The 14950-nt window shown below is 50.7% G+C and overlaps 1 non-coding gene across 1 annotated transcript; it reads left to right on the top strand.

Annotated features, from left to right (window-relative positions):
* Positions 1–303: 303 nt before the first annotated feature.
* On the top strand, positions 304–376 carry TRNAR-ACG (transfer RNA arginine (anticodon ACG)). The gene has a single exon. It is a non-coding gene; the product is annotated as a tRNA-Arg (tRNA).
* Positions 377–14950: the final 14574 nt, after the last annotated feature.

The following is a 14950-nucleotide window of genomic DNA, read 5'->3' as shown; positions in this document are numbered from 1 at the left end:
ACAATAAATGAGATGCTTGGTCCGTAGAACTCGCCAGAAAATACGTGCAGAGAGTTGCAATCCGGGCAGTATCGGATGCCAAATGCGTTCTTTGTCAGATGTTTGTATGTATTGTTTTCAATAAAGTATTTAAAAATGAGCCTTCTTTAACACATGTCACACGCCTGCTTATTGTGTGCTGGTAGCGTTTTCCTACCTCTCCCTGTAAAAATGAGAACAAAGTTTCTCGTGATGTCGCAGGCAGCCTGACCTGAGCCTCTGGTTCGTAACAAAAGGGCTGAATGCAGCGCACAGTGCAGCAGCGGGCCAGTGGCGCAATGGATAACGCGTCTGCCTACGGAGCAGAAGATTCCAGGTTCGACTCCTGGCTGGCTCGTTCAAGTGCTGCCTTAGCGGGGAGATCCCCACCGGACACCCCCACCTCCCTTGGCTGGAATCAACCCACAAATTGAGACACAGACAACTGTTGGAAAGTTTGGAAAAACACAAGGTCACAGTTTATTGGAGCAAGAACAAACTTGGGACGGTCCCAGCCACATTACATCAGTCAGATCAGGGTGAACCATGTCACCTCATTACCGGTGAACCATGTCACCACTTGGCCACTGGCCAAACTGACAGAGACTGCTGGTCATTCCAGCTACACTGGCACTGCCAGCAGGAACCAGGGGCACTGACCAGGAAGCATGTTGGCCTAAAGCCCTAAGTAAAGGGGGTCAGTGCCCGTCGAGCCCGGCCAATCCCGAGCCGCTGCAGCGTGAAGTCCCTCATCGGCTAGGACCGCCCCGATACTCCGCCACGCTTTGATGGAGGCTGACGCTGCCATCAATGCCCCCAACCCTAGGAACCTTACTCCCTTAAAATTCCCAGACCTTCACCTCTTCACCCCACTTACCACTGATTATCTGCAACCAGCCCTCTTCAACTCGACCAATATAGACGTCAATAAAACATCGTTGCCTTTCTCAGATAGGTGTACCCCATCGGCATCGAAATGGGAAGGCAAGGAGCTCAAACAGCAGTGCCCTATGTACCCCAGGCCCTTGGCCTTGGCGAACTTCGCCACACTTCTATTGAGGCGTTTCTGGGATTTTTCCATGCCGGCTAGCGACATGGCGTCTCTCCACACCTGTCTCTGTACGACCTCCGACCAGAATATTTCCGTGCCCGGCAATTCATGTCAATTCATGTGCCAATAAGCGCAAGGTGACTTGTATTTGGGCGAGCAAACATCCCCGACCCAGCTTGGCCAGGTCATTGCCCCCCAAATGAATTACCAACCACCTTGGTGCCCGCCTCCACTGGAGACGCCAGTTAATTGCAGGCAGCAAGGAATGCCACCGCATACCAGGAGTGCCCAGCCACACGCATTCGGTAACCTTAAGCCCCAGGTTATGGCCGATCGTCCATTGCCTGGCCCTTTGCTCAGCGCGTGTCACAAAAGAGTGGCCGATCAGCCATACTGCATCATCTGAAGGAAAAAACATATCACAACATAAGTCTGGTGGGATCAAAACAACATACCCGCACCTCAAACCCCGGCCCACAAGTCCTTGGGCTCTAGTAGTCTGTTGGAAATGCACCGTGTTGGGGTCGGACATACAACAGATAACGGCCAGACACCCACCTCCCCACTTTCATGATTGCCTTGGGGGACATCCCCTGTTGAAATGCTGTGGTAGCTGCACCTATCCTGAAACTGTGAGTGGACCAACCCCCTGGATACCCAAGGCCCTCAAAGCCATTGTCAGCACTTTGCGAAACTGGAATATAGAAAGGGGGGACGTGTCAGCATGGGTGAGCAGGGGCCAGCAGTAGTTGCTTTCATCAATACAAAACCCTTAAAAAGGGACACCGGGCAAGAGTCAGCCAGGGGGGCCCCATGGAGTATTATATTATAACCTTTTCCCAGTTGATCAGTTTTGCTTTTCCTCAACCTTATATTGACCCCTTCGCCTGAATCATCATGGAACAGAGATACATCACCCAAAGTAATAGCCCTCCCCGATGCGTCCTTCTTGGAGGCCGAGACTAGCTCACTAATCCGAAATGCCCCAAAAAATGCCCATGAGAATGCCAACCTGAAAAGTGCTGTTTCATACTCACTAAAGCATATGTCTGGTAACTTGGCCAACAATTTTACCATTATCCCAAAGTCAATTGGTTTCCGCAAGTCCTTGGCCCTTGGCTCCGAACGGGCCCAACCTTTTAGCGCCGCGCGCACCAGAAAACCTTTTGTGGGATCCCCTCTCCCCTCCAATTTGGAGTGGAAGGCAACTGCCGCCAAATGCGCTGCCGCCCAACTCCTTGACCAGCCTTCAGAGTGTGCCCAGACCACGAAGGCACGCACCTGCTCCTCGGCCGTCTGTATCCCGCCCTGTAGGTCAGAGATGACACTCTTAAACTTACCATAACTCTGTTTGTACCTGGATCTTACGGTTGGCGAGAGTGAGCGCTCACTCAACTCCGCGAGCGCCCTGTCCACGCCACCAGCTGCCACCATTCCTTTTTGAACATAGCTCCCTCCGGCTTGCTGTCCGGGTGTGCCATCCGGAACTTGGACCACTGAAAGCGAGAGAGAGCGTCAGCAGCAATATTAGCAGTGCCCGGCACATGTCGAGCTCTAAATTCAATGTTATTGAAGAGACATAATTCAACAAGTTTTCTGAGTAGACTCAACATCGCTGGGCAGGATGCAGATTGGAGGTTAATGGCTTGCACCACCGCTTTGTTGTCTGACCAAAAACGGACCCTCTTGTTGGCCAAACTTTCTTGCCATAACAACAAAGCCACTACAATGGGGAACTTCTCCAGGACCATTATATTTTTTGTTCTGCCTTTTTTCTGCCACTGCTGGGGCCATTTCTGGGCACACCTTTCGGGCCCTAGGATGACCCCGAAACCTTCGCTTCCTGCTGCATCCGAAAACAGTTGTAGCTCGCTGTTAGTCTCCCATGGGGTTTGCCACAGCTGAACCCCATTGAAACTGTCCAAGAATCTGCACCACATAATTAAGTCCTCCTTGAGGGCTGCGCTTAGTCTAATATGGTGTTGTTTGTGAACTACACCTGCTGTTGCTCTGGCCAGCCTTCTTGCAAAGACCCTACCCGCTGGGATGACTTTCGCAGCGAAATTAAGCTTGCCCAGAAGTTGCTGCATTTTTTCTAAGGTGGTCCTTTCCTTCTCCAAATTCCTCCCAATCTCGGCCATCAACCCCTTAACCTTGTCCTCTGGCAACCTGCAAGTCCCTTTAACAGTGTCTATTTCAATGCCCAGGAATGTTAAAGTTGTACATGGACCCTCTGTCTTCCCAGGAGCTAAGGGAACCCCCATTTCACCCATCAATTGCTGAAAGGCTGACATTGCACTTGAACAGTCCTGGGATCCCTTCTTGCCCGTGAATAAAAAATCATCCAGATAATGTACCATTGCTCCACGCTGCTCCCTTCTGCGTGCTGCCCACTCCAAGAATGTGCTGAATGATTCGAAAAAGGAGCAGGACACTGAGCATCCCATGGGCATGCATTTATCTACAAAGAAACCTCCCCTCCACTGGAATCCGAGCAGATGAAAGCTGGACGGGTTTACTGGTAATAGGCGAAATGCAGATTCTATGTCCACTTTGGCCATTAAAGCCGCTTTCCCCATGTTGGCCACCACCAGCATTGCCTGATCGAATGAAGCATAATGCACAGAGCAAGTTTCCGGGCTCAGCCAGTCATTAACAGATTCACCCTTCGGGTATGACAGGTGGTGAATGAGCCTGAACTTACCTATTTCTTTCTTGGGAACTATGCCCAGTGGTGATACAATAAAGTTTGGGAGAGGTGGGGCATCAAATGGACCCGCAATCCTGCCTAGCTCTAGTTCCTTGCTCACTTTTCTATCGACCTCCCCTGGCAATTCCCTTGCCGAAGGTAAGTTCTTAGCAAAGCGACATGTGAGGGGGCCCTCGTAAGGAATCGAAAATCCTTCCGTGAAGCCTTGGAATAGCAGATCCCTCTCGCGCTGCCTGGGATAATGCTTTAAATGCTCCCCTAGTACCTGCAAGTTGAACGGAGAGGGGCCCATTGTGGACAAATCCCCCTTTTGTGAAGTTGCTGTGACTGCCGGGGGGGTGGGGGAGGGATTACTGTACTTTTTGCTGGCCCTTCCCCCCAGGGAGACCTTCCCGCTTGAAACATCTGACCAGGGAATGATTCCCCCCACATTTACTACACTCGTGGTTGTACCTGCATTTAGGGCCCCAGTTGCAGTTGCCTTTGTTAAAATACCTGCATGACCTGTTCCCTGCTTTCTTCTCTCCTTGAGACCCGTTCGTACTACCCGCTCCTGTGTTACCTGACATTTGCCCCCCCCCCGTCCTTGGGGGGCATTGTGAAAGGGTTGCCCCTTGCCACCAGGGTTTTGTTTACCGTACCAATTCCTTTTACCACTTTTATGAACATCATCCCAAGCAATACTCTTCCTTTGCTTCCCCCCCATGAAAGAGACCCAACCCTCCATCATTTTTTGGTCCCAAGTCATTTCGGGGCATTGTTGCATCATATGTCTAAATTTTCTGTCATAATCAATCCATCCCGTGGAACCATATTCCCTTGCTTCTTCAACAATCGATTCTCTATATTTCACCAAACCTGGCCCGTGTTCAGGGTTTTTTTCCATCACTAACACAGACAGTATGGCGAACGCTTTCTCCCAGTTGGCGATGTTCTCTTCCGGATGATACTTCCGGTGCCTCTTATTGTTTTCCTCTGCACTCAAAGTGACATTGGGACCGGCATCCTCTATTGCCAGCAGGCTAAATATGTCGATATTTTTCCTAGCCCATACCTGCTCTCTAATGTCTTGGGGGATGTGCCATGCCAAGGATGACCTGCCTGACAAGAGGGGGGCCGCTGTCACTGGCTGCTCTGCTGTTAAAGGTGCTGCGAGTGGGGCAAGGGAAGAGGGGGGTGGCAGTGGCAGGTGATAGGGCTGACTTGGGAACACCAGGGGCTGGCCCTGGGGTGGTCGTCGGCACAACGGGGGAGAGCCCTAGGGCCGGCATAGGCTCACTGTGGGCGGGACCTGGGGCAGTCGTGGGAACAACGGGGGCGGGTCCTGGGGCCGGCATAGGCACACTGTGGGCGGGCCCGGGGGCTGTCCTGGGAACAACGGGGTTGGGCAAGGTCAATGGATTGATGCTCGTGATGCTCACCTGGTTACCTTCCCACACGCTCCTGGCCATAGGTATGCAGGCTGTCCCTGCCGCAGGGGCCCCGCTCCCCCTGACCATTAACAGCAGTTCCTCCAAAATCATTCCAAACCTACCATTACCTACCACGCCAATGACTGGTGGCGTAACTGCAACACTCCCCGTTGGAGCCTGTAACAGGGGTGTTGGCCCTGTACCAATCTGTAATGTGTTCACACTACCAAGCCCAGTTGCTGCCATGGGTGGCAATAATTGCCGTGACTGCTGCAGCTAGGCCTACTTCACATGGAGCCTGCACCGTAGGTGCCACCTGCAACAATTCAGTACCCTTCTTACCCTTCTGCTGGCGTTTTCTCTTGGCCGGTAAAGGTTTCGGTGTGGCTTCCGTTGGGGGGGGCGTGTTACCCAGAGGGGATGGGCATATCTGAACTTCTACAGCCAATTGTTGGGGGAGCGCTGGAAGTTCCTTGGCTAACACTTTCTTAGCCCAGCCCTTTCCCTCGCTGCGCATCCTTTCCCGGAATAACGCCAAGATGGCCCCTTCGTCATCTTCTTCGCTAGAACCCGGGGTGTTGGGCACCTCCTCAATGGAGTGGAATAGGTCCTGTGATTCATCGACAGACGACATCCTATACTAAAGATTGAAAAAAGGATCAGTCACTGCATGACAAGGGTGACAAAGGATCATTCACTGCCCTTCTTTAATGAACCCACTGGTATGCATGGCTATTAATGCCTTCTTCCACCTTATGCCGTCAATTTGAAAACAGTGTTTAGTGACCTATACCTTACCACTCTTCTTTCACTGTCGCAAAAGCTTAGTTTCCACCTAAGAAGCTGCTCCTTTGCCTGACCTGCATTAAAGATAAACCGTGAAGTTAACATTTCATAATCCAATTGTACACCCCTTGATGTGACCGATGCGAGTTCTTCCTGGAGCATCGGGCGGCTACTTCAAAACTTGTATTGAAATACGAAATCTATTGACCCTTTTGAATTCAAATAACAACCCACACACTAGCATACCTTCATGCAGCATTGTGTGGGCAACAAGTGGTAAAAGATACAAAACTCGCCTTGTTGTTGTCTGCCAAATCCTGCCGGCACTTGTTCCCTAAGCATTCAGAATCGTGGTCCTAACCATATTACTCCCAAGGCACCGGGGCCATTTTGCATGGCGCGGCTTGAAGGCCCCATCCCGCTCTATGCCCGACCTATTGCGGCGTGCGAGGCTGTAGCCATTGGATCAGAGGTTGCGGTGGCTGAAAGACCACGTGCGAGCTCGGTTCAGCCGGGTATGGGCCCTGCCACCGCCTGCTCCACATCCTCAGCCCAACTCGCTGAGACGCCGGATGGGTGGTCGCGCTTTGCTAACTGCGCAGCTCCGGACTGCCCGTCAGCAGGGTCTAACAGCCCGTGCTATAATTGGCGTGCTATGGGTCAGGAAGCCAATGCCTACTGGATCACATGCAAACCTGGCGCTCACGGATGGACATTGCCATGACATAAAATACCTAAATAAAGAACCAGTGAAGCGACACGAATCATCTAACCCGCCCGTTTCGTCTCGATGGCCCTCTTACTCTGACCCGCATGGCCGCAGAGAACCAGAGCCAGCGTAACTTAATTAACCCTTCCCTTAAACATAAAGCGTTCCAAATATGTGCATAGAATGCATTGCACATGAAACGTTTACATTTGATCCATTCAAGTATGGCGCGGTGGCCATATACAAAAGAAACTCAGCCCACCTGAAAACATTTCCAATAATTTTTCAAGTGTGGCGCGGCGGCCATGTAAACGAAACGTGATGCTGGGTGTGGCGCACCATGTCCGTGTGTAGTTCGCTCGAACCCTCGACCCTTCATGTTCAAGTCACAACTCTTACTGACTGTACCACTGAGACTGGCTAAGGTAATCCTAACGTTTTTAACTACCCCCGATTAGCGAGGCGTGGTGACCATGCAATTCAAACACAAAAAAGATAATGCGCGCAACTTTCCATGTAACTTTGCAATTACCTGACAGCACCGCATAAAGGCAATCATCCAATATCTCCACCCCATGTAACCTTACATATAAAGTGAAGTTTGTATTAGAATCGGCTATGCCTGCGAGGCACGTCGGCCATGCAAAGAAACAAAAACAAAGTCGAGGCTAACAACCCTGGTCACCCATCCAAACCCGTCAATAAAGAAGGATATGACCTTCGAAACATCCTGAAACATCGTGTGGACCCATTCAAAAATATCTCCCCCGGACCCATTCTAAATATAACAACCGGGTAAACATGATTACTAGAAGCGCACAATAATTACATTGAACAGACGTGCACTCAAATGCCCGACGATAGATACAAAGAAACAGTAAGGACATCAACAACAAACGCAGCGCTGCGCGATAACAGAAAAGAATTCTCTTTCTTCCCCCCCTTAAGTCGGGTCCGCTCAAGCTGACACGGCGGTCGGCGAGCAGACCCTTCCCCCCCAATACTTACCACTCTCACAATGTCCACCGACCGAACTGCTTACACACCGAACGAATTCAAACACAGGGCGGGAGCTGCTGCCACAAAGAGACTGTGATCAGTCGCTCCCGCCCTTATAAGCGTCCCTTAGGAGACCCGCCCGGAAGGCAGGTCCCCCGAAACGCCCCCTTCCGCTACTGGACATGGGGGGAAGGCGGAAGGGGAGGGAGCCAGCCAGCAACCGGAAGGGGGTGGCCAGAAGGGACAGCCCGCTATGTAGGCTGTCCCTCTAGCGCCCCCTGCGGGGGGCGGTCAGCCTCTTTTTGTTCTAGAAAGTATTTAAAAAGGAGCCTTGTCACGCATGGCACACAAGAGCACATTGTTTGTTCGTAGTTAGTGCGTTTATTCTACCTCTCCGCTGGGAAAAATGAGAACTAAGTTTCTCATGATTTCTCTAACGCATGGCACACGCTCGCTCACCTGCTCATTCCTGCTCATTGTGGGCTTGTAGCGTTTTTTTCTACCTCTCCTTGTAAAAATGGGAAGTACCTTTCTCATGGTGTCTCAAGCAGCAAACTTCCGTTTCATTACAAAAGTGCTGACTCCTGCTCACGCTGTAGCAGCGGTCCAGTGGCGCAATGGATAACACATTTGACTAATTCCAGGTTGACTCCTGGCTGGCTCGGTCATAGGCTGCCTTTTTGATTTATTCAAAGGCTGCAGACAGGCCTAGTAACAAGAGGAGGGCTTACTTCTTGGCATCTTTGATATCATCCAGTTGAATCTTTAGGTCCAGTAAGGCCGATTCAGTGAAGTGGCTTGGTTGGAATCCAGATTGGCGTAAGCCCAGGAGATTGTGTGATTCCAGTCAAAACAGGTTCTTCCCTGTTCGTCCAAAACCATCAAGGACCACATTGACACCCTTGCTCTGAATATGGCCGACTTCTGTAACCATTCCTTCACCTCTGGAATCTTTCCCTCCACTCTGAAGTACTCTCTTGTGCACCCTCTTCTCAAAAATCCCACAGCCGACCCCTCCGGCCCGGCTAATTATCGCAGGTTTCTATCACTCCTTTCCAGGGCAAACTCTTGGAAAAGCTGACCATCTCCCAGCTTAATCTTCACACCGACTCTGTTGGTTGTCTCCATGTCCAACAGCCTGGCTTCAGAGCTGTCAGGAGCATGGAAACTGCTCTCCTGAACACCCGTGAAGACCTGCTCTCCAACCATGACTCTAACATCCCTTTTGTGTCCTCATCCTACCCAATCTCTCTACTGCCTTTGACATGGTCAACCATGCCATCCTGCTCAACTGTCTCCGTGATAAGCCGGGTATCACCGATCAGGCCCTGGATGACCTCTTTCCTCTATATTCGACCCTCCCAGGTCCAACTTGGGTCCTTCCTTTTCGCCATCTCATTCTCTACTTGTGGTGTTCCCCAGGGGCAGTGGTCGAAGTGAGCGGGAGCGGTCGGGAGCGGTGCTCCTCTACTTTTTTAAATTACGTTTTACAGCTCCTGTACTGTTATTTTAAAAAGAAACCGTTCCAGAATGCTTTCGTTTTAAAATAAAAGTGTAGGAAGACGTTGCAGCTTGCACTTTCAGTGCACTGCACTGAACGTTCCCTTAAACAGCAGGTGTTAGTGGTTGGGGGTTTGTATTGTGTGTGGGAGAGGGCGTGGCGGTGGGGTTTGTGGGGAGTGGGTGCAGGCCAGTAGGAACATAGTTCCACTACTTCTTTTCGTACACTTCGACCACTGCCCAGGGGTCTAACCTCTCTCCCTGGCTGTTCAACCAATACCTGGCACCCATTGCCCACCGCATTGCAGCTCTCTGCTTCAACTTTCAGTGCTATGCGGATGACACTCTGCTTGTTTTCAGGCTTTCCTCCCTCATCTCTGACCATCTGTCTGCCATCCAGGAGTGGTGTGCTGCCAATGATCTCTGCCTTAATCCCAGTTAGAGATTCTCCTCGTCGGCACACCTGCACCCTCCTTTCCCGCCACTCTCTGGCCGGCCTCCCTTGGCCCTCTTCCTGCTCCCACCTGTGAGGCTAAGAACCTCGGGGTCATCTTCGACTCCACACTCTCCTTTTCTTCTCACATCTCTGACATCTCTAAGAAGTCAAACTACCAACTGCACATTTGCAGAGGTATTATTCCTTTCCTCTCCTTCCCCCAGAGGATTACTGTATCTAGAGCTCTGGTTCTCTCTAGGCTAGACTACTGCAACAGCCTCTTTCTAAATCTGCCTGCTTCTACTCTCCGTCCTCTGCAACTCGTCCAGAACAGGACTGCAAGACGTTTCCTTGGTCTGAAGCTCAGGGATCGTATCTCTCCAGCCCTGAAAATCTTTTCATTGCTCCCAGGTTCTGCAAGGGTTAAAGTCAAGACCCTCTGCATTGTCCACAAGGCTTACCGGGGCCTGGGTCCAAAATACCTTCAACTCTCTCTCCGTAAATACCTTCCCACTCGAGCTCTTCGCTCCTCCACCTCCAACTCCCTCAGGGCCAGTCGCTTCTCCAAGCAACGAGTTGGGGGTAGATCTCTTTCCTCAGCTGGGGCTTCCCTCTGGAACAGCCTGCCTGCCACACTGAAACTTGAGGAGAACCATCTCTGGTTCCGGAAGCACCTCAAGACCTTCCTCTTTGCTTCTGCCTTTGCTCTTCCGCTCCCCTGCTGATCTGTCTGCTTCGGGTCCGTGCACCTGGCTACCCTCTGATTTTGGGCCCAGGTCCCTGCCCACCCAGCCATACACCTGCACTGCCTCCTGGCAACCCTTGCACGCAATCCTTGCACTTGGGTCTGTATCTGTAACCCTACAGTGCCCTTACCTGCACTTATCAAACACCCCTTCTCTGCGCTTTAAACCTCGCACTTGCCACCCTGCTGGCTGCGCTTCCAGTTGTTGTTGTTTTTATCCCTTCCTCAGCACGTTCCACCTCGCCCCTCTACCTTGCACTTTCCTCCCTCTCCCCTGCACTTGAGCATTCTCAATGTCAGTGGGCCTAGGAAGATCGCTGTTTTGTCCTCCCTTCTTCCCCTCCCTTGCCTCGTCACGCTCTGAAACACGCGTGTATGAGTACGATTCAAATACAATATCATGTCATATCATAGCAGGAATCTATAGATCTGAAGATACGCAACTCCTTCAATCATTCATTGCAAACAGTAACAAACAAGGATGATTCCTCAGTGGTGTGATGGAGGCCCTTAACAGGTCTGAGTGATGTCCCCAACATCTGGAACACGATTTATCCTCCCATTACATCACTAATGAAACTTCTCTGCCTTCTCCATTGTTCAGGACGTTTTGGCATGTGCCAATTTGCACTGGACGCAGATCCCCTGCCGCTGAGGCCTCTTGGCCATGACCTTTTAGCACTGCTATGATTTGGCAAGTGAAGAATCACAACATGGGGCCACCACTGGATGCAATGTGATGTACGCTATCTGCCACGATGGGCTACGTGCTACATGCCAACACTCTTTCTCAACTCTCATGCTGGACTTCCTTTGCATCTTGTACTCATGGTGGCCCTGAATCATGCTGTTCCCATCTTCATCTTGTATCCTGGCTTGCAACATTATGCGTTACTACTGACTTCTGCAATTGTATTCGCTCTCCACTCTTGCTTCTCCACTCTTTTTGACTGCTTACTCTCTTTTCTCTCCTCCTTTCCCTTCTCCCTTTTCCTATCTCCTCCCCTTACTTTCTTCTATGCACTTAATCTATCAGAATTGTCCCTGGACCTAATATGATAGCAACCTCGTCTGTTTCCTCCACCCTTCCATTACTGTTTTTTTCCTCCCCACCGCCCCTCCAGCACTATCTGAAATGTCGTCAGGCCTAGTATGATAGTCGCTTGTTTTGTTCCTCCCCTCCCTTTCTGCACCCCTCTCCCTCACCTTTTGTTTTTCTCCGGTTCTACCAGAAATGGCGTCAGGCCTAGTACGGTAGTCGTCTGTCTGTTTCCATTTCCTTCCCACTCTCCCCCTCCCTTCCTTATCTATGTCTTAGCTCTTGCACTATCTGAAATGTCGTCAGGCCGAGTACGATAGTTAATTTCACATCCTTACTGTTCATGGCCTGTAAGAATGTGGTTGTATTTTCCCTTGTTCCCTCCCTTGCCTTGAAGCGCTTTGAAACACATTGTGTATAGGCGCTATATAAATAAACTATCATATCATATCATATCATACAGAAAGCGGAGTCTTTACTTTTTGAAGGGTCTTCTCGTGAAAGGGCTGTTTGGCGCTTACATGGCAGAATGGATGGACCTCAGAATAGAATACTTTGTGCATCTACCTACATCCGAAGAGACACTGTCAAAGGCGTGCTGTTCACTTTGACTGCCTGTCTGATCTTGAACAACTAGCGTAGGTCTGGGGTAAGTTGAAGACTCAACAAACACGTACCTTAACTTGGTAGTGATCTGAAGATATGGGCAGGCTGGGCGAAATCTATTGGGATCAAAGGACCTCGTGTCACCTTGCCAGTCTACAGTGGTTTGATGGATAGGGGTACAGTGGGGTGGGGCAGTGGGTAGGGTCGGTGTACAGTGGTGTGGGATATTGTGGGTAGCGAAAAGTGGGGTAGGTGTAGAGTGGTTTGGGGTATAGTCAGTGGTGGTAGAGTAGGGTGTGGATAAGGGTAGAATGGGTGAGAGGGGAGAGGTGGGAATAGAGGGGGTGGGGTAGTGAGTTAAGGTCAGGTAGAATTGGGTAAGATTTTTGTTATTATACCGGTAGCCATTTACAGCAGCAATTAAGCCATTAACTCACAGCAGACTGCTTAGAAACAACATAGATACCAGGGGTTGAGATTTGGGTGGGTGGGGCAAGGAGTGGGTGGGAATGGCCAAAGAGGTAAGCATGGCCCAAGGCAGTCAATTAGACGATAAACAACCAACAATATTTAACAAATATATAACCCAACAAAAAAAACAAGTCGTGTGTCCCTCTTCACATGTCATCTCCCTCCTACCTGTACTTCAATGCAACGGTTTCGGCTTATAGGTGGTGCTTAAAATGCAGAGTAGGCCATGTGCCTTCATCGCACCGGTGTTGTATACTAAACTGTTCCCCATGATAGACTGCTCGCCTGGTGTTCGGCAATCTTGGAGCCCCAACCCAACACCCTGACACAGCGATCGCCAAAAGGAAATAAAAATGTGCTGAAATGCTCCAGCCGGGCTTCTTAGTCCTGCTCTCTAAGAGGAAGGCTACAGCTCAATAAAACACCTTTTAAGAAGTAAACAAAAAATTGTATTCAATATATTATATGTTATTTTCTTAAAGTGAAAAACCCCATTTTATGTCTCTCACTTATTGCATGTTTCGCGTTTCTGTGCAATGCACGTCGAGTACTCCTTGGCACGCCTATCACTCAGGCCTTACCTGTTTCATATCTGTATGGCACTTTTGGGGTTGATCTGGGTACAGATCATCCTCTCCGCGGATTTAACACTGAAGAGCACCGAGCACATAAAATGGTACAATACTAAAAAGTGAAAACATTCTAAATCTGTTATTTGCACATGAAAATGTGAGTGCTATCGTACAATAAATGAGATGCTTGGTCCGTAGAACTCACCAGAAAATACGTGCAGAGAGTTGCAATCCGGGCAGTATCTGATGCCAAATGCGTTCTTTGTCAGATGTTTGTATGTATTGTTTTCAATAAAGTATTTAAAAATGAGCCTTCTTTAACACATGTCACATGCCTGCTTATTGTGTGTTGGTAGCGTTTTCCTACCTCTCCCTGTAAAAATGAGAACAAAGTTTCTCGTGATGTCGCAGGCAGCCTGACCTGGGCCTCTGGTTCGTAACAAAAGGGCTGAATGCAGCGCACAGTGCAGCAGCGGGCCAGTGGCGCAAAGAGGCTGACCGGCCCCCGCAGGGGGCGCTAGAGGGACAGCCTACATAGCGGGCTGTCCCCTCTGGCAACCCCCTTCCGGTTGCTGGGCATGCCTCTCCTCTTCCTCCCACCTCAGCGAGGCGGAAGAGGTGTCCCCGGGGATCTGGCTTCCGGTCAGATCTCCCCGGGGACACTTATAAGGGCGGGAGCGGCAGGCCATCAGTCTTTTGCCCTCCACGCCGACACTTCCCCCCTCTCTGTACTTCAATTTCACATGGTGCTGACAATGGCCTTGAAGGCCTTGGGAATTCAGGGGGAGGGGTGGTCTACCCATAGTTTCAGGATAGGCGCAGCTACCACTGCCTTTGAGCAGGGCATGTCTCCACGGGCAATCATGAAGGTGGGGAGGTGGGAGTCAGGCCGTTATTGACTGTATGTCCGCCCCCAGCACAGTGCATTCCCAGAAGAATACTAGATACCAAGAGCACTCAAGGGGCGGGCTGGGTAGCTGGGCGGGTTGGATCCTGGGGGATCAAAAAACTTATGGTGTGGTATGTTTTTTTTTCCCCGAGATGACGCACTGTGGTTGATCGGCCACTCATTTGTGACACGTGTAAAAAAAAATAAAAAAAAAAAAAAAGCCTAGGCAATGGACGATCGGCCACAACCTGGGATTCAATGGTACCGAGGGTGTCTGTGGCCGGCACTCCTGGAATGAGGTGGCATGCCTTGCTGCCTGCTATTCACTGGTGACTCCAGGGGAGGCGGGCACCAAGGCGGTTATTAAGTCATTTGGGGGGCAACAATCCGGCCAAGTTAGGTCGCGGACGTTTGCCCACACAAATACAGGTGACGTTGCGCATAGTGGCGCACGAGTTACCTGGTGTGAATCCCCACCCACCCACGCCTGATAAGTAAAGTCTTGGGGCAAACAAGTCAAAGGTCGGTAAGATTTTGAGTGTAACCAAAAGCGTTGTCAGCTTATGCCAGTGGCATATATGGGACAGTGTCCTACTAGTAGTAACCAGTGTTCTCCGGGTAGTACCCAGAAGCGTTGTCAGCTTGTGCCAGTGGCATATATGGGACAGTGTCCTACTGGTAGTAACCAGTGTTCTCCTGGTAGTAGCCGCCTGGGTGAGCTAAGGAGGGCTGGTTGCAGTAAACCAATGGTGAGTATGGTAACAATGTAGAGGTTTAGGAAAGTTTTAAGGAGAAGTAAGGTCCTAAGGTTTGGGGGCATTGATGGCAGCGGGAGCCACCATCAAAGCGTGGCGGAGTATCGGGGCGGTCCTAGCCAATGAGGGACTTCACGCTGCAGCTGCAGCGGCTCGGGATTGGCCGGGCTCGAGCCGATCCCTCGATGGGCACTGACTCCCTTACTCAGGCCTTTAGGCCACAATCTCCTGGTCAGTGCCTCTGAGTGTCCT

The sequence above is a fragment of the Ambystoma mexicanum genome, chromosome 13 (assembly GCF_040938575.1).
Source record: "Ambystoma mexicanum isolate Mex_15411 chromosome 13, UKY_AmexF1_1, whole genome shotgun sequence".
NCBI lineage: Eukaryota > Metazoa > Chordata > Amphibia > Caudata > Ambystomatidae > Ambystoma > Ambystoma mexicanum.
Note: the sequence above shows the minus strand (reverse complement) of the source record. Positions and strands in the feature narration are given on the sequence as shown.